The sequence below is a fragment of the Hylobates moloch genome, unplaced genomic scaffold (genome assembly GCF_009828535.3).
Source record: "Hylobates moloch isolate HMO894 unplaced genomic scaffold, HMol_V3 SCAFFOLD_14, whole genome shotgun sequence".
In the NCBI taxonomy this organism is placed as follows: Eukaryota; Metazoa; Chordata; class Mammalia; order Primates; family Hylobatidae; genus Hylobates; species Hylobates moloch.
In genome coordinates, this window is record NW_026652289.1 from 12594409 (window position 1) to 12617363 (window position 22955).

At 43.7% G+C, this 22955-nt stretch overlaps 1 protein-coding gene across 3 annotated transcripts in view; it reads left to right on the forward strand.

Annotated features, from left to right (window-relative positions):
• Positions 1-22955, forward strand: part of TMEM50B (transmembrane protein 50B) — a 45828-nt gene that overhangs the window by 2488 nt on the left and 20385 nt on the right. Inside the window, exon 1 of one of the 3 annotated variants that reach the window (XM_058427372.1) lies at positions 22567-22698. The exons of the other annotated variants lie outside the window; for them this stretch is intronic. The gene's annotated coding sequence lies outside the window, so the exon portion shown is untranslated. Of the gene's footprint in view, positions 1-22566; positions 22699-22955 lie in introns of those variants that run through there. 3 annotated transcript variants of the gene reach the window in all.

Genomic DNA, 22955 nt, shown 5'->3' on the forward strand with positions numbered 1-22955 from the left:
GGATTCCTTGTTTGTTCACTCTTTACATCCTCAATTCCATTCCCTAGGAGGGTATTATGCTATAATATTACTCGGCAACTGATGATAATATAAGGACACATTCACTTCTTAAGCACGTGGAAACCTACCTCATTTCCCCCCAACCTCACCCCTCACTTTGGAGACTGGGTCTCACTGTGTTTCCCAGGCTGGAGTGCAGTGGTTCCCTCACAGCTCACTGCAGCCTTGGGCTCAGACAATCCTCCCACCTCAGCATCCTGAGTAGCTGAGACTATAGGCGAGTACCACCACGCCTAATTTTTGTAATTTTTATAGAGACAGGTTTCTCATATTGCCCAAGCTGGTCTTGAATTCCTGAGCTCAAGCCATCCACCTGCCTCAGCCTCTCAAAGTGCTGGTATTACAGGTGTGAGCCATCCTGCCCAGCCAACATGCCTCATTTTCAGAATGTTGCATGGTATACCGTTGTTTGGGTGTACCGTAATATACATTTTTTGGTTCCTTATTGATGGACATTTTGGCTGTTTCTGGGTTTTAGCCATTTAATCTTTGCTTTATGAAAATCTTTTTGTCATTGTAGGGTAAGTTTCAGGTAGATAATATAAACAGGTGATTGTACTTTGATATAATTTAATTTCACAAGGAATCTTTTTAAACTTAAAGTTTTTTTTTTTTTTTTTTTTGAGACGGAGTCTCGCTCTGTCGCCCAGGCTGGAGTGCAGTGGCGCGACCTCGGTTCACTGCAAGCTCCGCCTCCTGGGTTCACACCATTCTCCTACCTCAGCCTCCTGAGAAGCTGGGACTACAGGCACCCTCCACCACGCCCAGTTAATTTGTGTTTTTAGTAGAGACGGGGTTTCATCGTTTTAGCCAGGATGGTCTCAGTCTCCTGACCTCGTGATCAGCTGGCCTCGGCCTCCCAAAGTGCAGGGATTACAGGTGTGAGCCACCACGCCTGACGTTATAACTTAAAGATTTTATAATTTAAAAGCAGTAGCTAAATCTATTTGAATTAAATGCATTTCTAAGATTCCATATATTTTTATTTTTATTTATTTATTTTTTTTTTGAGACGGAGTTTCGCTCTTGTTGCCCAGTCTGGAGTGCAATGGCGCGATCTTGGCTCACTGCAACCTCTGTCTCCCGGGTTCAAGCAGTTCTCCTGCCTCAGCCTTCTGAGTAGCTGGGATTACAGACATGCGCCACCACCCCGGCTAATTTTGTATTTTTAGTAGAGACGGGGTTTTGTCAGGCTGGTCTTGAACTCCTGACCTCAGGTGATCCACCCGCCTTGGCCTCCCAAAATGCTGGGATTACAGGCATGAGCCACCGCGCCAGGTCCATATATTCTTTCATATTTAGAGACTGGAACAGAAAATTTTGAAGACTGTATTAAATAATAGCGGATTTATTACTCTTTTTACCACGAAGTGGTGTTGACCTTAAGGTTATATTGTCTCGTTTAATTGGGTTGGCAGAAGTGATAAGAGAGGGCCTTCAGATTAGAGAGGGCTCTGTTGCCCAGGCCGGAGTGCAGTGGTGAGATCTCGGCTCACTGCAACCTCCACCTCCTGGGTTTAAGTGATTCTCCTGCCTCAGCCACCCAAGTAGCTAGGACTACAGGTGCGTGCCACCACGCCCAGCTAATTTTTTGTATTTTTATTAGAGATGGGGTTTCAACGTGTTAGGATTTTCTTGTTCTCCTACCTCATGATCTGCCCACCTTGGCCTCCCAAAGTGCTGGGACTACAGGTGTGAGCCATCACACCCAGCTGCTTGTTCTTTTTTAACAGTAATTTCTTCCTGGGCATGGTGGCTCACGCCTGTAATCCCAGCACTTTGGGAGGCCAAGGTGGGTGGATCACGAGGTCAGGAGTTCAAGACCACCCTTGCCAAGATGGTGAAACCCCGTCTCTACTAAAAATACAAAAAAGTAGCCAGGCGTGGTTGGTGGGCGCCTGTAATCCCAGCTACTTGGCAGATGGGGGCAGATAACTGCTTGAATCCAGGAGGTGGAGGTTACAAGCCAAGATCGTGCCACTGCACTCCAGCCTGGGCGACAGAGCAAGACTCCATCTCACAAAAAAAAAAAAAAAATTTATTTTATTGCAAATTTTATCTCAGGTACAAAAAAGCATATAAAACACGTATAATTTAAAGAATACTATTGCAATGATCATTTTGTATCCACTACCAGATTAAGAAACAAAGTGGCCAGCCGCAGTGGCTCACACCTGTAATGCCAGCATCTTGGGAGGCTGAGACAGGCAGATCACTGAAGGTTGGGTGTTGGAGACCAGCCTGGCCAACATGTGAAACCCTGTCTCTACCAAAAATATAAAAATTAGCCGGTCGTGGTGGCGGGCACCTGTAATCTCAGCTACTTGGGGGGCTGAGGCAGGAGAATCGCTTGAACCTGGGAGGTGGAGGTTGCAGTGAGCTCAGATCACGCCACTGCACTCCACCCTGGGTGACAGAGTGAGACTCTGTCTTGGGGGTGGCAGCGGTGGGGGAACAAAATGTTTGCATTTTTTTCTTCCAGAGGTAGCTTCTGTCCCGATTTTTGTGTTTCTCTTTCTCTTGCTTTTTAAAATAAGCTTTATGCATGTATACATAAATTCACATACATATACATTTATACATATGTGCATAAATGTTTACAAATATATATGTAAATTTTCATACACACTCCTATATCCTAAACAGTATACATAGTGGTTTTTGTTGTTTTTTTTTTTTTTGAGACAGAGTCTTGCTCTGTTACCCAGGCTAGAGTGCGGTGGCACAATCTCGGCTCACTGCTGCCTCTGCCTTCTGGGTTCAAGCGATTCTTCTGCCTCAGCCTCCCGAGTAGCTGGGATTACAGGGGACTGCCATCACGCCCAGCTAGTTTTTTTTATTTTTCGTAGGGACGGGGTTTCTCCAGGTTGACCAGGCTGGTCTTGAATTCCCGACTTCAGGTGATCCACCCGCCTCGGCCTCACAAAGTGCTGGGATTACAGTCATGAGCCACCTTAGTTTTGAAAAAATAGTGTTAGAAACACAATTCTCATGCAGATGGGAGCGTGTTTCAGTTTTGTTTTATTGAGAGGACCTCAAAGAGCTGTGTTTTGTTTTGTTTTGTTCTGAGATGGAGTCTGGCTCTGTCGCCCAGGCCGGAGTGCAGTGGCATGGTCTCAGCTCACTGCAACCTCCTCCTCCCGGGCTCAGGCAGTTCTGCCTCAGTCTCCTGAGTAGCTAGGATTACAGGCGCCTGCCACCATGCCCGGCAAATTTTTGTATTTTAAGTAGAGTCGGGGTTTCACCAGCCTGGCCAGCACAGGCTGGTGTCGAGCTCCTGACCTTAGGTGATCTGCCCACCTTGGCCTCCCAAAGTGCTAGGATTACAGGCGTGAGCCACCATGCCTGGCCAAAGAGCTGGTTTTAAGAGGATATAAGGAATCAATATTTATGTAATTTGTAGGGAAAGAAATGTTTCGGTAGTATGGCTAAGTTAGTTTAATTGGTTAATGTTCCACAGGGCAACGAAATCTATCTTTGGGACTGATTTTCTTACCAGGCTATAAAATCATAACACCTCATTAATTTCTGCAGTTAAACTTCAGAGGGCTATAAACTCTCTGCATCTTTATTAATAGTGGGCTGTTCATTAAATAAACTGTAATAACAAAGTTCTGTCCCTGAGAGCATAGATGAAGTCCAGACATACTTATTAGAAAATGCTAGAGCTTTCTTTTTTTTTTTTTTTTTTTTTTTTTGAGACGGAGTCTCGCTCTGTCACCCAGCCTGGAGTGCAGTAGAGAGATCTCCGCTTACTGCAAGCTCTGCCTCCCGGGTTCTCACCATTCTCCTGCCTCAGCCTCCTGAGTAGCTGGAACTACAGGCGCCCGCCATCACACCTGGCTATTTTTTTGTATTTTTAGTAGAGACGGGGTTTGACTGTGTTAGCCAGGATGGTCTCAATCTCCTGACCTCGTGATCCGTCCGTCTCGGCCTCCCAAAGTGCTGGGATTACAGGCATGAGCTATCGCATCCAGCCTGAGCTTTCTTTTTTTTTTTTTTTGAGACGGAGTCTCACTCTGTTGTCCAGCTGGAGTGCAGTGGTGCCATCTTGGCTCACTGCAACCTCCGCCTTCCAGGTTCAAGTGATTCTCCTGCCTCAGTCTCCCGAGTAGCTAAGGTTTCAGGCATGTGCCACCACGCCCAGCTAATTTTTGTATTTTTTTTAGTAGAGATGGGGTTTCACCATGTTGGCCAGGCTGGTCTCGAACGCCTGACCTCAAGTGATCTGCCCACCTTGGCCTCCCAAAGTGCTGGGATTGCAGGCATCAGCCACCGCACCCAGCCAGTGCTAGAACTTTCTAAATTTGGGATTAAAATTTCATTTTATTTATTTATGTTTTTGAGACGGAGTCTTGCTCTGTTACCCAGGCTGGAGTGCAGTGGCGTGATCTTGGCTCACTGCAACCTCTGCCTCCCAGATTCAAGCAATTCTCTTTCCTCAACCTCCTGAGTAGCTGGCTAATTTTTGTATTTTTACTAGAGATGGGGTTTCACTATGTTGGCCAGGCTGGTCTCGAAATCCTGACCTCATGATCCACCTGCCTCGGCCTCCCAAAGTTGGGATAACAGGCATAAGCCACCATGCCCAGCCTCATTTTATAATTATAAGGTCAAACTTGGCTAAGGAAAGGACAGCCACTCAGATGAAGGTTTTTAGAAAAAGATGAGCTGAGCAGAATGGCTTCAGATCCCTTGCCTGTTTACAGGGGGCCTTTCTGAGGAAGTTTGTGTGCTGTGTTATGAGTCCTAGGAAAGGGAGGTCACCTCAGTCAGGATATCTGGAAGGTTCTAGTGGACCAAGTAATGGAAAGACAACAAAAATAAGGTCAGAAGGAGTGGGCTCCTCTGCATTTTCTGCTTCTTAGCTCACCATGGCCTACCTGTAGTTAACAGGGTAGGTGAAAGCAGAACCTCTCTGTGGGGGAAGTGAGTGTCCTCTGCACGCCTTGCAGGAGAGCAGGAACTGCATCAGCATATGCTCAAGATCAAGCCAAACCCCACTGAGTACAGATAGGCTCTGGGCCAAGTTCCTGGAGCATTCAGTCCTCAGCTTCAAAAGCTGCTATATTCCAGTGGATTTATTAAAAGATTGTTTTGTATAAAGGCACAAAAATCCCCCACAAAAAACTGCTATAGCAGCCAGGACATTATCTCCTGAGTTACACTGCTTCGGTCTGGCCTGATTATCTTCTGCTTCTGGGGCACAGCTGGATTCTTTTTAGCTCTTCTGTGCAGGACCTTTCCTGTATCCTGTATTCTCTGTTATTAATTTACTGTCCCTGGTGAAGCTCAAACCCCAGTGGCTTCTTGACAAGAAAAAAAAAAAGAAGAGTTACATTTTTAGATGAAGAGTTACATTTTTTGGAGACCTTGCGTGTCTGAATATTTTGTTGTTGTTGTTTAAATAGAGACGGGGTTTTGCCATGTTGGCCAGGCTGGTCTTGAACTCCTGGCTTCAAGTGATCCACCTGCCTTGGCCTCTCAAAATGCTTCTGAATATGTTTTGATGCTATCCTCATACTTGATTGATATTTTGTCTGGTAAAAATCTTTTGGTTGGAAATAATTTTCCTACAGAGTTTTGAACTTACTGCCCCATTGTCATCTTGCTTGTAGTTTTACTGTTAAGAATTCCAAGCTGAGGGCCGGGCGTGGTGGCTCACGCCTGTAATCCCAGCACTTTGGGAGGCTGCAGTGGGTGGATTGCTTACATCGAGAAGTTCAAGACCAGCCTGGGCAATATGGCAAAATCCCATCTCTATAAAAAATTAGCTGGGCGTGGTAATGTGTGCTTGTAGTCCCAGCTGTTCTAGGGGCTGAGGTGGGAGGATCACTTGAGCCTAGCAGGTAGAGGCTGCAATAAGCTGTGATCATGCCACTGTACTCCAGCCTGGGTGACAGAGTGAGACTCTGTCACACACACACACACACACACACACACACACACACACGAATTCCAAAAGCTATAATTCCTGCTCCTTTGTATGCGAACTGGTTTTTTTCCTCTCTGCAAACTTATAGAATCTACACTTTGACCTCAGTGTTTTGAAATTTAAAATGAAGTGTGGGTCTTTTTTTACTCCATTAGGTAAATATTCAACAGGTACTTTAAATCTGGAAATACATGAACTTTTATTCTGGGGAATCTTTCTTGAAATATTTTGTTGATTCTTTTTTCTCTTCTATTTCCTGTGTAGTTTCTTTCTGAAATACCTGTTACCTATATGTGAATCTTTTATACTGGTCTTCTAACTTCTTTCTTTCTTTTTTTGGAGACAGAGTCTTGCTCTATCGCCCAGGGTGGAGTGCAGTGGTGAGATCTCAGCTCACTGCAACCTCCGCCTCCTGGGTTCAAGTGATTCTCCTGCCTCAGCCTCCCAAGTAGCTGGGATTACAGGCATGTGCCACCACTCCTGGCTAATTTTGTATTTTTAGTAGAGACGGAGTTTTTCCATGTTGGTCAGGCTGGTCTCTAACTCCTGACCTCAGGTGATCCGCCTGCCTGGGCCTCCCAAAGTCCTGGGATTACAGACGTGAGCCACCGTGCCCGGCCCTGGTCTTCTAATTTCTTATCTGTTTTCTATCTATTTTTTTGCTCTATTTTTGTATTTTCTTTTTCTTTTTTTTTTTTGTTTTTGTTTTTTGAGACAGGGTCTTGCTCTCTCACTCAGGCTGGAGTGCAGTGGCATGATCATGGTTCACTGCAACCTTGACCTTTTAGGCTTAAGTGATCCTTCAGCCTCAGCCTCCCAAGTAGCTGGGACTAGAGGCATATGTAACCATGCCTGTGCAATTTTATTTATTTATTTATTTATTTATTTATTTTAAGTTTTTATAGAGACAAAGTCTCACTGTGTTCCCCAGGCTGGTCTCAGAACTCCTGATCTCAAAGCCTCCTCCTGCTTAAAAGCTTCCCAAAGTACTGGGATTATAGACAGGAGCCACCATGCTGAGCGTTGCTCTATTTCCTTTCCTTTTCTTTTTTTTTTTTTTTGAGACAGAGTCTCGCTGTTGTCACCCAGGCTGCAGTGAAGTGGCGCGATCTCGGCTCACTGCAACCTCTGTCTCCCAGGTTCAAGTGATTCTCCTGCCTCAGCCTCCTGAGTAGCTGGGATGACAGTTGCTTGCCACTACTCCCGGCTAATTTTTGTACTTTTTAGTAGAGATGGGGTTTCGCCATGTTGGCCAGGCTGGTTTCGAACTCCTGACCTCAGGTGATCCTCCCACCTCTGCCTCTTAAGGTGCTGAGATTACGGGCGTGAGCCATCGCGGCCGGCCTCTGTTTTCTTTTTTCTTTTTTTTGAGACGGAGTCTTGCTCTGTCGCCGAGGCTGGAGTGCAGTGGCGCGATCTCAGCTCACTGCAAGCTCCGCCTCCCGGGTTCATGCCATTCTCGTGCCTCAGTCTCCTGAGTAGCTAGGACTACAGGCGCCCGCCACTACGCTGGGCTAATTTTTTGCATTTTTAGTAGAGACGGAGTTTCACTGTGTTAGCCAGGATGGTCTCGATCTCCTGACCTCATGATCTGCCTGCCTCGGCCTCCCAAAGTGCTGGGATTACAGGCGAGAGCCACCGCGCCGGGCCAGCTGGCCTCTGTTTTCTTAAATTTTATTCCCCAACCCTTCTATTTGGAATTTAAGAAAGTTTCTACCATCATGTTTTTAAATTCCAAAGGGTATTTTTCAGTCTCTCAGGGTTTCTTTTTTATAACTAATACATAATATTTGTACATAGTTATGGGGTACATAAGATATTTTGTTATATGCATAACACATGTAATAGGGTATTTAGAGTCTCCATCACCTCAAGTATGTATCATTTATTTTTATGTGTTTTGAACGTTTCAAGTCCTCTCTTCTAGTTATTTTGAAATGTATCAGGGGACTTCAGAAAGTCTGTGTAAAAATGGAATTAAAAAGCACAAGTAAAAAATATAAACTGTGTTTCTCAGTGTAAACTCCATCAGGTTCAAGACACTTTTGTAAGCAGTGATATCAGCCATTTAGTCCATCCCTAAAGAACTGAGGGTCCTGGGAATTTAACCATGTCAGTGCAGTCTTTGTTACATTATTAACTGAAGAAAAATGGGTGTCTTTTAAAGATGTTTGAAGATGAGGAAACAAAAAGAAGTCAGAGGAGCCAAATCAGGATGGTAAGGTGGATGCCTGATGATTTCCCATCGGAACTCGTAAAATTGCCTTTGTTTGATGAGAGGAATGAGCAGGAGGAGCGTTGTTGTTTGTGGTGGAGGACCCTTTGGCGAAGCTTTCCGGGGTGTTTTTCTGCTAAAGCTTTGGCTTTCTCAAAACACTCTCATAGTAAACAGATGTTATTGTTTTTTGGTCCTGTGGAAAGTCAACCAGCAAAATGCCTGGAGCATTAAAAAAAAAACTGTTGCCGTGCATGACCTTTCCTCTTGACCAGTCTGCTTTAATTTTATTTCATTTTATTATATATATATTTTTTCTTTGTAGAGACAAGGTCTGCCTGTTTTGCCCAGGCTGGTCTCAAACTCCTTGCCTCAAGCGATCATTTCACTTTGGCCTCCCAAAGTGTTGGGATTATAGGCATGAGCCATTTTACCTTGCCAGACCAGTCTGCGTTTGCTTTGACTAGACCACTTCTACCTCTTGGTAGCCATTGCTTTATTTTTAATAATTTATTTATTTATTTTTAATTTTTTTAGAGACAGGATCTTGCTCTGCATCCATCCTGGAGTACAGTGGTGCAGTCGTAACTCACCGCAGTCTCAGATGCCTAGGCTCAGGTGATCCTACCACCTCAGCCTCTCCTCAAGTAGCTAGGACTACAGGTTTGCACCACCATACCTGGCCAAGTTTTTACATTTTTTGTAGAGATGTGGTCTTGCACTCCTGGCCACAAGTGATTCTCCTGCCTTGGCCTGGTAGCCATTGCTTTGCTTATGCCTTGTCTTCAGGGTTGTACCGGTAAAGCCATGTTTCATTTCCTATTACAACTCTTTGAAGAAATCCTCTTTTTTTCGAGACAGTTTTGCTCTTGTTGCGCAGGCTGGAGTGCAATGGCGCAATCTTGGCTCACTGCAACCTCTGCCTCCCAGGTTCAAGCAATTCACCTGCCTCAGCCTCCTGAGTAGCTGGGACTATAGGCATGTACCACCATGTTGGCTAATTTTTGTATTTTTAGTAGAGACAGGGTTTCACCATGTTGGCCAGGGTGGTCTTGAACTCCTGAAGTCTAGTGATCTGCCTGCCTCGGCCTCCCAAAGTGCTGGGATTACAGGCATGAGCCACCACTCCCGGCCATATTTTATTTCTTTTTAATTTATTGATCTTTCCTTGACTCTTTCTGGCAAATAGTGTCCTATAACACTTCTAAACATATTTCTGTTAGGGCACCATGGCTTGCACCTGTAATCCCAGCTACTCTAGGGGGGCTGAAATGGGAGAATCACTTGGGGCCAGAAGTTAGGGACCAGCTTCGGCAATGCAGTGGCGTGATCTCAGCTCACTGCAACCTCCACCTCCTGGGCTCAAGTGATTCTCCTGCCTCTGACTCCTGAGTAGCTGGGGTTACAGGCGCCTGCCACCATGCCCGGCTAATTTTTGTATTTTTAGTAGAGACAGGGTTTCACCATGTTGGCCAGGCTGGCCTCAAACTCCTGACCTCAAATGATCTGCCCACCTTGACCTCCCAAAGTGCTAGGATTACAGACATGATCCACTGAGCCCTGCCCCCTTTACTTTCTTACTTTATCCTGATTCTCCTAGGTACCAGCTAATTCTTCTTTGCTGGTACTAAGGATTTAGGGGCTTTGTGTATATTTTTCCCTCTCTCTGCTCTACCTCTTTTACTTCTATTTAATCTAATTAACTTTACTCAGCTTTTAAATTTCAGTAGGTTTTGTTTTAATTTTAGCAAACTTTACCTCTTCAAAGAGGCTTTCCCTGACCACTCATTCTAAAATAAGCTTCCCCTTTATTCTCTTAGGATCCTATGCATTTCCTTCATAGTCATTATTTGTATAAATTTGTTTTGCTGTTCCTTTGTCCCACCCCATCTCTGACCCAACTTAAGCCCTAGTTGGGAGGAGATTATGACTTGTTTCATAAATCTGTGTGTGGAAATACCTACCTTTTTTCTGCTTATAGAACAATTTATAATAGATTAATATGTGGGAAATGAATTTTATATGGGAAATGAATTTTTTTTTAACCTTCAAGCATTGCCTTAAATTCATGGTGACCTTCCCCATACTTTTTTTTTTTTTTTTTGAGATGGAGTCTCACTCTATCACCCAGGCTGGAGTACAGTGGTGCAATCTTGGTTCATTGCAACCTCTGCTGCCTGGGTTCAAGCGATTCTCCTGCCTCAGCCTCCCAAGTAGCTGGGATTACAGGCGCCTGCCACCGCACCTGGCTGATTTTTGTATTTTTAGTAGAGACAGGATTTTACCATCTTGGCCAGGCTGGTCTTGAACTCCTGACTTGTGATCTACCCACCTCGGCCCCCCAAAGTGCTGGGATTACAGGCATGAGCCACTGCGCCCGGCCCATACTTGCTTTTAACCAGTTACTACTTAATCTTTTATAATAATGTATTAACTTGTCTGTAGAATATCTTGATAAAATATGTTCATATTGCATTCAGAATAATACTTTAGTGTAACTAAAGCATAGCTAAATGATAAAAAATTTAACATTTTAAGATCTGTACACACAGATCTTAAGTGTACACTTCAGTGACTTGATAAGTGTATTTACTTGCATAACCACTATCCCAATCAAGATATTGAATATTTCCATTCACCCCAAAAAATTCCTTCTAGCCGGTCCTCTCCCCTTGTAGGTAGCCACTGTTTTGATTTTTGTAACTATTGATTAGTTTTACCTCTTCTTAAAGTTCGTCTAAATGGAGTCATATAGTATATACTCTTTTGTATCTGCATTCTTTTACTCAAGTCATGTTTTTGAGATTTTTTATATGAGATTTAAAATATGTATTGGTTCATATTTTTTCTATTGCTTAGTAGTATTCCATTGTGTGAGGAGACATAATTTGTTTTACCATCTTCTATTGATGAACATTTAGGTTGTTTCTGTTTTGCACTATTGTGAATAAAACTGCTATAAGCTTTCCTGTACAAATCTTTTTGTACGTGTGGATGTTTTTACTTCCCTTGAGTAAACACCTAGGAATGAAATTGCTGAGTTTTAGGGAGATTTATTTTTAACCTTATAAAACTGCCATCAGAAACGTGTTATGAGAATTTTATTTGTTCTACATCTTCACTGACATTTGGCGTTGTCAGTCTTTTTAAGTTTAGCTGTTACAGTAGGTGTGAGATATCTTTCATTAATTTGCATTTCCCTGTTGACTAATGATGTTGAACATCTTTTTCAGTGCTTATTGGTCATGAATTGTCTGTTCAAGTCTCATATACTTTTTATTGCCTGTATTTTGTCTTTTTATTGTTAATGTTTAGGAGTTCTCTATATATTCAAGGACAAGTCCTTTGCCAGATAATCATTTTGTAAATATTGTCTCCCAGTCTGTGTTTTCAGTGTTTGGACCTTCTGTAATATATTTATTGTACTTTTTTCAGATTAACAATTGGACTCACTACTTTAAATTTAGAGGTATTTTACCTAAAACCATATTTAATGATATTATTATTATTATTTTAATTTATTATTTATTTATTTATTTTTATTATTATACTTTAGGTTTTAGGGTACATGTGCACAATGTGCAGGTTTGTTACATATGTATCCATGTGCCATGTTGATTTCCTGCACCCATTAACTCATCATTTAGCATTAGGTATATCTCCTAATGCTGTCCCTCCCCCCTCCCCCCACCCCACAACAGTCCCCAGAGTGTGATGTTCCCCTTCCTGTGTCCATGAGTTCTCATTGTTCAATTCACACCTATGAGTGAGAACATGCGGTGTTTGGTTTTTTGTCCTTGTGATAGTTTACTGAGAATGATGGTTTCCAGTTTCATCCATGTCCCTACAAAGGACACGAACTCATCATTTTTTATGGCTGCACAGTATTCCATAGTGTATATGTGCCACATTTTCTTAATCCAGTCTATCGTTGTTGGACATTTGGGTTGGTTCCAAGTCTTTGCTATTGTGAATAGTGCCGCAATAAACATACGTGTGCATGTGTCTTTATAGCAGCATGATTTATAGTCCTTTGGGTATATACCCAGTAATGGGATGGCTGGGTCAAATGGTATTTCTAGTTCTAGATCCCTGAGGAATCGCCACACTGACTTCCACAATGGTTGAACTAGTTTACAGTCCCACCAACAGTGTAAAAGTGTTCCTATTTCTCCACATCCTCTCCAGCACCTGTTGTTTCCTGCTTTTTAAATGATGGCCATTCTAACTGGTGTGAGATGGTATCTCACTGTGGTTTTGATTTGCATTTCTCTGATGGCCAGTGATGATGAGCATTTCTTCATGTGTTTTTTGGCTGCATAAATGTCTTCTTTTGAGAAGTGTCTGTTCATGTCCTTTGCCCACTTTTTGATGGGGTTGTTTGTTTTTTTTTTTGTAAATTTGTTTGAGTTCATTGTAGATTCTGGATATTAGCCCTTTGTCAGATGAGTAGGTTGCAAAAATTTTCTCCCATTCTGTAGGTTGCCTGTTCACTCTGATGGTAGTTTCTTTTGCTGTGCAGAAGCTCTTTAGTTTAATTAGATCCCATTTGTCAATTTTGGCTTTTGTTGCCATTGCTTTTGGTGTTTTAGACATGAAGTCCTTGCCCACGCCTATGTCCTGAATGGTATTGCCTAGGTTTTCTTGTAGGATTTTAATGGTTTTAGGTCTAACATTTAAGTCTTTAATCCATCTTGAATTAATTTTTGTATAAGGTGTAAGGAAGGGATCCAGTTTCAGCTTTCTACATATGGCTAGCCAGTTTTCCCAGCACCATTTATTAAATAGGGAATCCTTTCCCCATTGCTTGTTTTTATCAGGTTTGTCAAAGATCAGATAGTTGTAGATATGCGGCATCATTTCTGAGGGCTCTGTTCTGTTCCATTGATCTATGTCTCTGTTGTGGTACCAGTACCATGCTGTTTTGGTTACTGTAGCCTTGTAGTATAGTTTGAAGTCAGGTAGCATGATGCCTCCAGCTTTGTTCTTTTGGCTTAGGATTGACTTGGCGATGTGGGCTCTTTTTTGGTTCCATATGAACTTTAAAGTAGTTTTTTCCAATTCTGTGAAGAAAGTCATTGGTAGCTTGATGGGGATGGCATTGAATCTATAAATTACCTTGGGCAGTATGGCCATTTTCACGATATTGATTCTTCCAACCCATGAGCATGGAATGTTCTTCCATTTGTTTGTATCCCCTTTTATTTCATTGAGCAGTGGTTTCTGCCTTCATTTCATTATGTACCCAATAGTCATTCAGGAGCAGGTTGTTCAGTTTCCATGTAGTTGAGTGGTTTTGAGTGAGTTTCTTAATCCTGAGTTCTAGTTTGATTGCACTGTGGTCTGAGAGACAGTTTGTTATAATTTCTGTTCTTTTACATTTGCTGAGGAGAGCTTTACTTCCAACTATGTGGTCAATTTTGGAATAGGTGTGGTGCTGAAAAAAATGTGTATTCTGTTGATTTGGGGTGGAGAGTTCTGTAGATGTCTATTAGGTCCACTTTGTGCAGAGCTGAGTTCAATTCCTGGATATCCTTGTTAACTTTCTGTCTCGTTGATCTGTCTAATGTTGACAGTGGGGTGTTAAAATCTCCCATTATTATTGTGTGGGAGTTCAAGTCCCTTTGTAGGTCACTGAGGACTTGCTTTATGAATCTGGGTGCTCCTGTGTTGGGTGCATATATATTTAGGATAGTTAGCTCTTCTTGTTGAATTGATCCCTGTACCATTATGTAATGGCCTTCTTTGTCTCTTTTGATCTTTGTTGGTTTAAAGTCTATTATCAGAGACTAGGATTGCAACCCCTGCCTTCTTTTGTTTTCCATTTGCTTGGTAGATCTTCCTCCATCCCTTTATTTTGAGTCTGTGTGTGTCTCTGCATGTGAGATGGGTTTCCTGAATACAGCACACTGATGGGTCCTGACTCCTTATCCAGTTTTCCAGTCTGTGTCTTTTAATTGGAGCATTTAGCCCATTTACATTTAAAGTTAATATTGTTATGTGTGAATCTGATCCTGTCATTATGATGTTAGTTGGTTATTTTGCTCATTAGTTGATGCAGTTTCTTCCTAGCCTCGATGGTCTTTACAATTTGGCATGTTTTTGCAGGGGCTGGTACTGGTTGTTCCTTTCCATGTTTAGTGCTTCCTTCAGGAGCTCTTTTAGGGCAGGCCTGGTGGTGACAAAATCACTCAGCGTTTGCTTGTCTGTAAAGTATTTTATTTCTCCTTCACTTATGAAGCTTAGTTTGGCTGGATATGAAATTGTGGGTTGAAAATTCTTTTCTTTAAGAATGTTGAATATCGGCCCCCACTCTCTTCTGGCTTGTAGAGTTTCTGCTGAGAGATCAGCTGTTATTCTGATGGGCTTCCCTTTGTGGGTAACCCGACCTTTCTCTCTGGCTGCCCTTAACATTTTTTCCTTCATTTCAACTTTGGTGAATCTAACAATTATGTGTCTTGGAGTTGCTCTTCTTGAGGAGTATCTTTGTGGTGTTCTCTGTATTTCCTGAATCTGAATGTTGGCCTGCCTTGCTAGATTGGGAAAGTTCTCCTGGATAATATCTTGCAGAGTGTTTTCCAACTTGGTTCCATTCTCCCCGTCATTTTCAGGTACACCAATCAGACGTAGGTTTCGTCTTTTCACATAGTCCCAAATTTCTTGGAGGCTTTGTTCATTTCTTTTTATTCTTTTTTCTCTAAACTTCCCTTCTCGCTTCATTTCATTCATTTCATCTTCCATCAGCAATACCCTTTCTTCCAGTTGATCGCATCTGCTACCGAGGCTTCTGCAATCTTCGCGTAGTTCTCGAAACTTGGCTTTCAGCTCCATCAGCTCCTTTAAGTCCTTCTCTCCATTGGTTATTCTAGTTATCCATTCTTCTAATTTTTTTTCAAAGTTTTTAACTTCTTTGCTATTGTTTTGAATTTCCTCCCATAGCTCGGAGTAGTTTGATTGTCTGAAGCCTTCTTCTCTCAACTCGTCAAAGTCATCCTCCGTCCAGCTTTGTTCCGTTGCTGGTGAGGAACTGCATTCCTTTGGAGGAGGAGAGGTGCTCTGCTTTTTAGAGTTTCCAGTTTTTCTGCTCTGTTTTTTCCCCATCTTTGTGGTTTTATCTACTTTTTGTCTTTGATGATGGTGATGTACAGATGGGTTTTTGGTGTGGATATCCTTTCTGTTTGTTAGTTTTCCTTCTATCAGACAGGACCCTCAGCTGCAGGCCTGTTGGAGTTTACTAGAAGTCCACTCCAGACCCTGTTTGGCTGGGTGTCAGCAGCGGTGGCTGCAGAACAGTGGATTTTCGTGAGACCACAAATTCAGCTGTCTGATAGTTCCTCTGGAAGTTTTGTCTCAGAGGAGTACCTGGCCGAGTGAGGTGTCAGCCTGTCCCTACTGGGGGGTGCCTCCCAGTTAGGCTGCTCGGGGGTGAGGGACCCACTTTAGGAGGCAGTTCTCCAGATCTCCAGATCTGATCGTTCTCAGATCTCCAGCTGCGTGCTGGGAGAACCACTACTCTTTTCAAAGCTGTCAGTCAGACAGGGACATTTAAGTCTGCAGAGGTTCCTGCTGAATTTTTGTTTGTCTGTGCCCTGCCCCAAGAGGTGGAGCCTACAGAGGCAGGCAGGCCTCCTTGAACTGTGTTGGGCTCCACCCAGTTCGAGCTTCCTGGCTGCTTTGTTTACCTAAGCAAGCCTGGGCAATGGCGGGCGCCCCTCCCCCAGCCTCGCTGCTGCCTTGCAGTTTGATCTCAGACTGCTGTGCTAGCAATCAGCGAGACTCCGTGGGCATAGGACCCTCCGAGCCAGGTGTGGGACACAATCTCCTAGTGTGCCATTTTCCAGGCCTGTTGGAAAAGCGCAGTATTAGGGTGGGACTGACCCGATTTTCCAGGTGCCGTCTGTTACCCCTTTCTTTGACTAGGAAAGGGAACTCCCTGACCCCTTGCCCTTCCCGAGTGAGGCAATGCCTGGCCCTGCTTCGGCTCGCGCACAGTGCGCTTGACCGACTGTCCTGCACCTGCTGTTTGGCACTCCCTAGTGAGATGAAACTGGTACCTCAAACAGAAATGCAGAAATCACCCGTCTTCTGTGTCGCTCAGGCTGGGAGCTGTAGACCGGAGCTGCTCCTATTTGGCCATCTTGGCTCCACCCCTAATGATATTATTTGAAAACATAGCTGACATACTGTTTAGAAAGAAATTTATCTTTGTGGACATTCTCTACAGTGTACTAATTTTTGCTTTAAATTGTTGTCTTTTTTTTTTTTTTTTTGGTGACGGAGTTTTGCTCCTGTTGCCCAGGCTGGAGTGCAATGGCACAATCTTGGCTCACTGCAACCTCCGCCTCCCGGGTCCAAGTGATTCTCCTGCCTCAGCCTCCCGAGTAGCTGGGATTACAAGTGCCCACTACCACGCCTGGCTAATTTTTTTGTATTTTTAGTAGAGACAGGGTTTCACCATGTTGGCTAGGCTGGTCTCAAACTCCTGACCTCAGGTAAGCCACCCACCTTGGCTTCCCAAAGTGCTGAGATTACAAGTGTTAGCCATCGCACCCGGCTTCTTCAGTTTTTCTTGGAGGTCTCAGTTTCTTTTTTTTTTGAGACGGAGTCTTGCTCTGTCGCCCAAGCTGGAGTGCAGTGGCGCAATCTCAGCTCACTGCAAGCTCCGCCTCCCGGGTTCATGCCATTGTCCTGCCTCAGCTTCTCCGAGTAGCTGGGACTACAGGCGCCCGCCACCACGCCCGGCTAATTTTTTTTGTATTTTTAGTAGAGACGGGGTTCCACTGTGGTCTCGATCTCCTGACCTCGTGATCCGCCCGCCTCAGCCTCCCAAAGTGCTGGGATTACAAGTGTGAGCCACCGCGCCCGGCCGTAGGTCTCAGTTTCATCAGGTATCATTCCCTTCAGCTTGAAGAATTCCCTTTAGCATTTCTTTTAGTGCAGGTTTGGTGATGAATTATCTCAATTTTTGTTTACCTGGAAGTATCTTTATTTTACTCTTACTAAAAAAAAGAAAACTGGCTGGGAATAGTGGCGCACACCTGTAATCTCAGCATTTTGGGAGGCTGAGGCAGGCAGATCACTTGAATTCAGGAGTTTAAGACCAGCTTGGACAACTGGGTGAAACCCTGTCTCTCTTAAAAAAAAAACAAAAAACAAACCCCTCCCCTGCCCCCCAAAAAACACAGCTTTGGATTTTGAATTACGGATCATCATTCACTATTTATACTTGTGGTTATTTTTTTCCATCCCAATAACACTAACCTGTTTTATGTCTACAGATGAATGATTTTTAGTATTTACGGAGCTGTGCAGTCATTGCCACAATCTAGTTTTAGCTTTTTTTTTTTTTTTTTTTTTTTTTTTTTTTTGAGACGGAGTCTCGCTCGGTCGCCCAGGCTGGATCATGCAGTGGCGCAATCCCAACTCACTGCAAGCTCCGCCTCCCTGGTTCACGCCATTCTCCTGCCTCAGCCTCTCCGAGTAGCTGGGACTACAGGCGCCCGCCACTATTTTTAGTAGAGACGGGGTTTCACCCTGGTCTCGATCTCCTGACCTCGTGATCCGCCCGCCTCGGCCTCCCAAAGTGCTGGGATTACAAGCGTGAGCCACCGCGCCCGGCCCGAGTTTTAGCATCTTGTGGCCTTTTGCAGTCACTTCGTATCTTTCTTCTTCCCATCCCTAGACAACCACTAATCCGCTTTATGTCTATAGATTTGCCTATTCTGGATGTTTCCTGTAAATGGAATCATACAATATATGGTCTTCTGTCTTTTACTTAGTCGGTTTTTGAGGTTCGTTCATGTAGCATCTATCAGTAGGAACCTCCTTCCTTTTTGTTGCTGAATTTGTATTCCGTTGTATGGATGTGCTATGTTTTATTTATCCATTCGTTGATGTATGTTTGGTTGCTTCCACTCCGTGGCAATTATGAGTAATGCTGCTATGAACAAGTTATTGTGAAGATATGTTTTCATTTCTCTTGGGTAGTTAGATAGGAGGAGAATTGCTGTCACCTTCTTTTTTTTTTTTTTTTTTTTTTTTGAGACAAGGTTTCACTCTGTCACCCATCATAGCTCACTGTAACCTCAAACTTCTGGGCACAAGTGATCCTTCCATCTCAGCCTCCTGAGTAGCTGAGACTACAAGTGCACACCACCATGCTTGGCCATCCTCATTTTTGGAGAATGTTTTTGCTGGGTATAGAATTTGGGATTGATTTTTTTTTTTTTTTTTTTCCCCGAGACAGAGTCTCACTTTTTTGCCCAGGCTGGAGTGCAGTGGTGCGATCTCGGCTCACTGCAACCTCCAGCTCCTGGGTTCAAGCGATTCTCATGCCTCAGCCTCCTGAGTAGCTGGGTCTACAGGTAAGGGCCTACCATGCCCAGCTAATTTTTGTATTTTTAGTAGAGATGGGGTTTCTCCATGTTGGCCAGGCTGGTCTTGAACTTCTGGCCTCAAAGCAGTCTGCCCACCTCAGTCTCCAAAGTGTTGGGATTACAGGCATGAGCCACCACACCTGGCCTGATTTTTTTTTTCTTAAAGCGTTATTAACAATGTCATTCTTGTGTCTTCTAGCATCCTTTGTTCTGGTTAGAAGTCAGCCATCATTCCTATTGTTCTATCTCTGTATATGTTGTATTGATTTTTTTTCCCCATAAGACTGTTTCAAGAGTTTCTCTGTATCTCTGGTTTTCAGCAGTTTGATTATGATGTTTTCTTTGTATTTATCCTCCTTGGAGTTTGCTGAGCTTTTTGGATTTGTAAGTTAATATTTTTCACCAAATTTTGAGAAATTTTTATTTATTCTTTTTTTTTTTTTTTTTTTTTGAGATGGAGTTTTGTTCTTGTTGCCCAGGCTAGAATGCAATGAATGGTGTGATCTTGGCTCACTGCAACCTCCGCCTCCCAGGTTCAAGTGATCCTCTTGCCTCAGCCTCCCAAGTAGCTGGGATTACAGGCATGCGCCATCACACCCAGTTTTGTATTTTTAGTAGTGATGGGGTTTCACCCTGTTGGCCAGGCTGGTCTCGAACTCCTGACCTCAGGTGATCCACCCGCCTCAGCCTCCCAAAGTGCTGGGATTACAGGTGTGAGCCACCGTGCCCAGCCCATCTATTATTTTTTCAAAATTTTTTTCTTTCTCATTCTGTCTTTTCTTCTTCTGGAAATTTTAATTACATATATTTTAGACCACTTAGTATTGTTCCTCAGGTCTCTAAATTGGATAATTTCTTTTGATGTTTAAGTTTACTGTTCTTTTCTTCTACTGTATCTAATCTGCAATTAAGTTCATTTAGTTAATTATTTATTTATTTATTTTTAGATGGAATCTTGCTCTGTTGCCTGACTGGAGTGCAGTGGTGCAATCTCAGCTCACTGCAACCTCCGCCTCCTTGCGTTCAGGCAATTCTACTGCCTTAGCCTCCCGAGTAGCTAGGATTACAGGTGCCCGCCACCATGCCCAGCTAAGTTTTTGTATTTTTAGTGGAGACGGGGTTTCACCATTTTGGCCAGGATGGTCTTGATCTCTTGACCTGGTGATCTGCCCGCCTCAGCCTCCCAAAGTGCTGGGATTATAGGCGTGAGCCATCCTGCCCAGCCCATTTAATTTTTAAATTCAAACATTGTAATTTGCAGTTCTAGAATTTTCTTTCTTTTTTTTTTTTTTTTTAGAGGAGTCTCTCTGTTTCCCAGGCTGGAGTGCAGTGGCGTGATCTCAGCTCGCTGCAAGCTCTGTCTCCCGGCTTCTCGCTGTTCTCCTGCCTCAGCCTCCCGAGTAGCTGGGATTACAGGCGCCTGCCACCATGCCCGGATAATTTTTTTTTTTTTTTTTTTTTTTTTGAGACGGAGTCTTGCTCTTTCACCCAGGCTGGAGTGCAGTGGCAGTCTCGGCTCACTGCAGGCTCTGCCCCCCGGGGTTCACGCCATTCTCCTGCCTCAGCCTCCCGCCTAGCTGGGACTACAGGCGCCCGCCACCTCGCCCGGCTAATTTTTTGTATTTTTAGTAGAGACGGGGTTTCACTGTGTTAGCCAGGATGGCCTTGATCTCCTGACCTCGTGATCTGCCAGCCTTGGCCTCCCAAAGTGCTGGGATTACAGGCGTGAGCCACCGCGCCCAGCCCCGGCTAATTTTTTTTGTATTTTTAGTAGAGACGGGGTTTCACCGTGTTAGCCAGGATGGTCTCAATCTCCTGACCTGTGATCCGCCTGCCTCGGCTGGGATTACAGGCATGAGCCACTGCGCTCAGCCCCTAGAATTTTCATTTGAATCTTTTTACATTTTAATTTATTTTTTAGAGACAGGGTCTTGCAATGTTGCCTGGGCTGGGCTTGAAGTCCTGGCCTCAAGCAATCTTCCTGCCTTGGCCTTCTGAGTAGCTGGGATTACAGGTGCAAGCCATCACATTGGCTCCTGATTCTTTTTTTAAAAAATAGTTTCCTTTTCTCTACTAAGATTCTCCATTGGTTCAGTTATTTTGACCATGTTTTCCTGTAAGTCCTTGAATATGATTATTATAATGGGTGCTTTAAAGTCCTTGTCTGCTAATTTCAATATCTGAGTCATTTTGGGATTTATTTCTATTGACTGTTCTTTTTCCTCCTGAAAAATAGATCACATTTTCCTGATTCTTTGCATGTCTAGTAATTTTTTTAGTATATATTGGAGATTGTGAATAATATGAGTCAATTTCATTATCTTCATCTGAAAAGTATTGCTTTTTGTTGTAACAGGCAGTTAAAATATTGGCTGATCACCTTAAAATTGTGGAGACTTGGTTTTATATTTTGTTAGGATATGTCCCCAGGTGTTTACTGATCCTCCCTGACTTGGTGGAATGAAAATTCCAAAATGTCTCCCTTATATTAAAGTGTTTGGGGCTCTCTTTGTGACTTACTCCTTTCCGAGATGTTCCCCTTCAATTTCCAGCTGTTATGGTGGTCCTGAACTCCCATCTTCTGGCATCTCAAGCCAAGAATACTGTAGCTTTTTGCTTGCCACTGTGGCCACTTTGTGCCAAGGGGACTCCCTGGGCTGGGAGTGGGAGTTTAAGGGGGTTCCTAAGGGGAACAGCTGATCCCACTTACTGTGTTTTCTTTTTTTTTTCTTTGAGAGGGAGTCTCACTCTGTTGCCCAGGCTGGAGTGCAGTGGTGTGATCTTGGCTCACCGCAACCTCTGCCTCCTGCGATCAAACGATTCTCCTATTTCAGCCTCCTGAGCAACTGGGATTACAGGCGCATGCTACCATGCCTGGCTGATTTATTTATTTATTTGTTTATTTTTTTTTTTCAGATGGAGTCTCACTCTGTTGCCCAGACTGGAGTGCAGTGGCTTACTGCAAGCCCCGCCTCCTGGGTTCATGCCATTCTCCTGCCTCAGCCTCCCGAGTAGCTGGGACTACAGGTGCCTGCCATCACGCCCGGCTAATTTTCTTTTTGTATTTTTATTAGAGACGGGGTTTCACCGTGTTAGCCAGGATGGTCTCGATCTCCTGACCTCATGATCCGCCTGCCTCGGCCTCCCAAAGTGCTGGAATTACAGGCGTGAGCCACCAAGCCCGGCTGATTTGTTTTTTTTTTTTTTTTTTTTTGAGATAGAGTCTCACTTTGTCTCCCAGGCTGGAGTGCAGTGGCACAATCTTGACTCACCACAACCTTCGCTGCCCGGGTTCAAGCGATTCTCCTGCCTCAGATTTTTGTAGTTTTAGTAGAGACGGGATTTCACCATGTTGGCCAGGCTGGTCATGAACTCGTGACCTCAAATGATCCACCCGCCTCGGCCTCCCAAAGTGCTGGGATTACAGGCGTGAGCCACCATGCATCCAGCTGTGTTTTATTTCTTTCAAGGATGAAGTTTCTTTCAATTTCTGCCTGTTTTTCAGCCCTCTCCAGTGCTTTCAAATTTTTTTTTATTTCTTTCTAGAATTTATGGTGGCCTTGAAATATCTCATGTGGACATAATATCTTTGTTTTTAAAAATAGTATGCTACACTCCTGTAGTTATTTAGGCACATGATTTTTCTCCCTCTTCCAGTTATATCTTACGGCGTTACAGATTAATGCCAAAACCCTGTGGCTTAAAACGGTCATTTTTATTTTGTTTATTAGATTTTATGGGTCAGGAATTTGGAAGGGGCATAGCCAGGATGATGTATCTCTGCTCCATATATCTGGTGCCTTACCTGGGAAGGCTCAAACTTTTGGGATGGTGCTATAGCTGGATAGCAGTTACCTAAAAGTGTCTTTACTCATATGTCTGGCAGTTAATACTAGCTGTTAGCTGGGACCTCAACTGGAACTGTGGGTCAGAACACCTATAAATGATCTCCTTACAGCATGGTAGCCCAAGCATTAGTGTTCCAGAGAACCAAGCAGATGCTTCATTGCCTTCTGTGTCCTGATCTTGGAAGTGGCATGGCAGAAGTTACATAGCATCACTTCCTCTACTCTGCTGGTCAACTAGTCTTTATTGTTGACCCAAATTCAAAGGTAGGACATAAATCTACCTCTCAATGGAAGAAGTGTCAAATATTTTAGACATGTTTATTTCATTTATTTATTTATTTTTGGACAGAGTCTTGCTCTGTTGCCCAGGCTGGAGTGCAGTGTCATGATCTTGCACCGCAATCTCTGCCTTCCAGGTTCAAGCAATTCTTGTGCCTCAGCCTCCCTGTGATTACAGGCATGTGCCACCACGCCCAGTTAATTTTTTGTATTTTCAGTAGAGACAAGGTTTCATAATATTG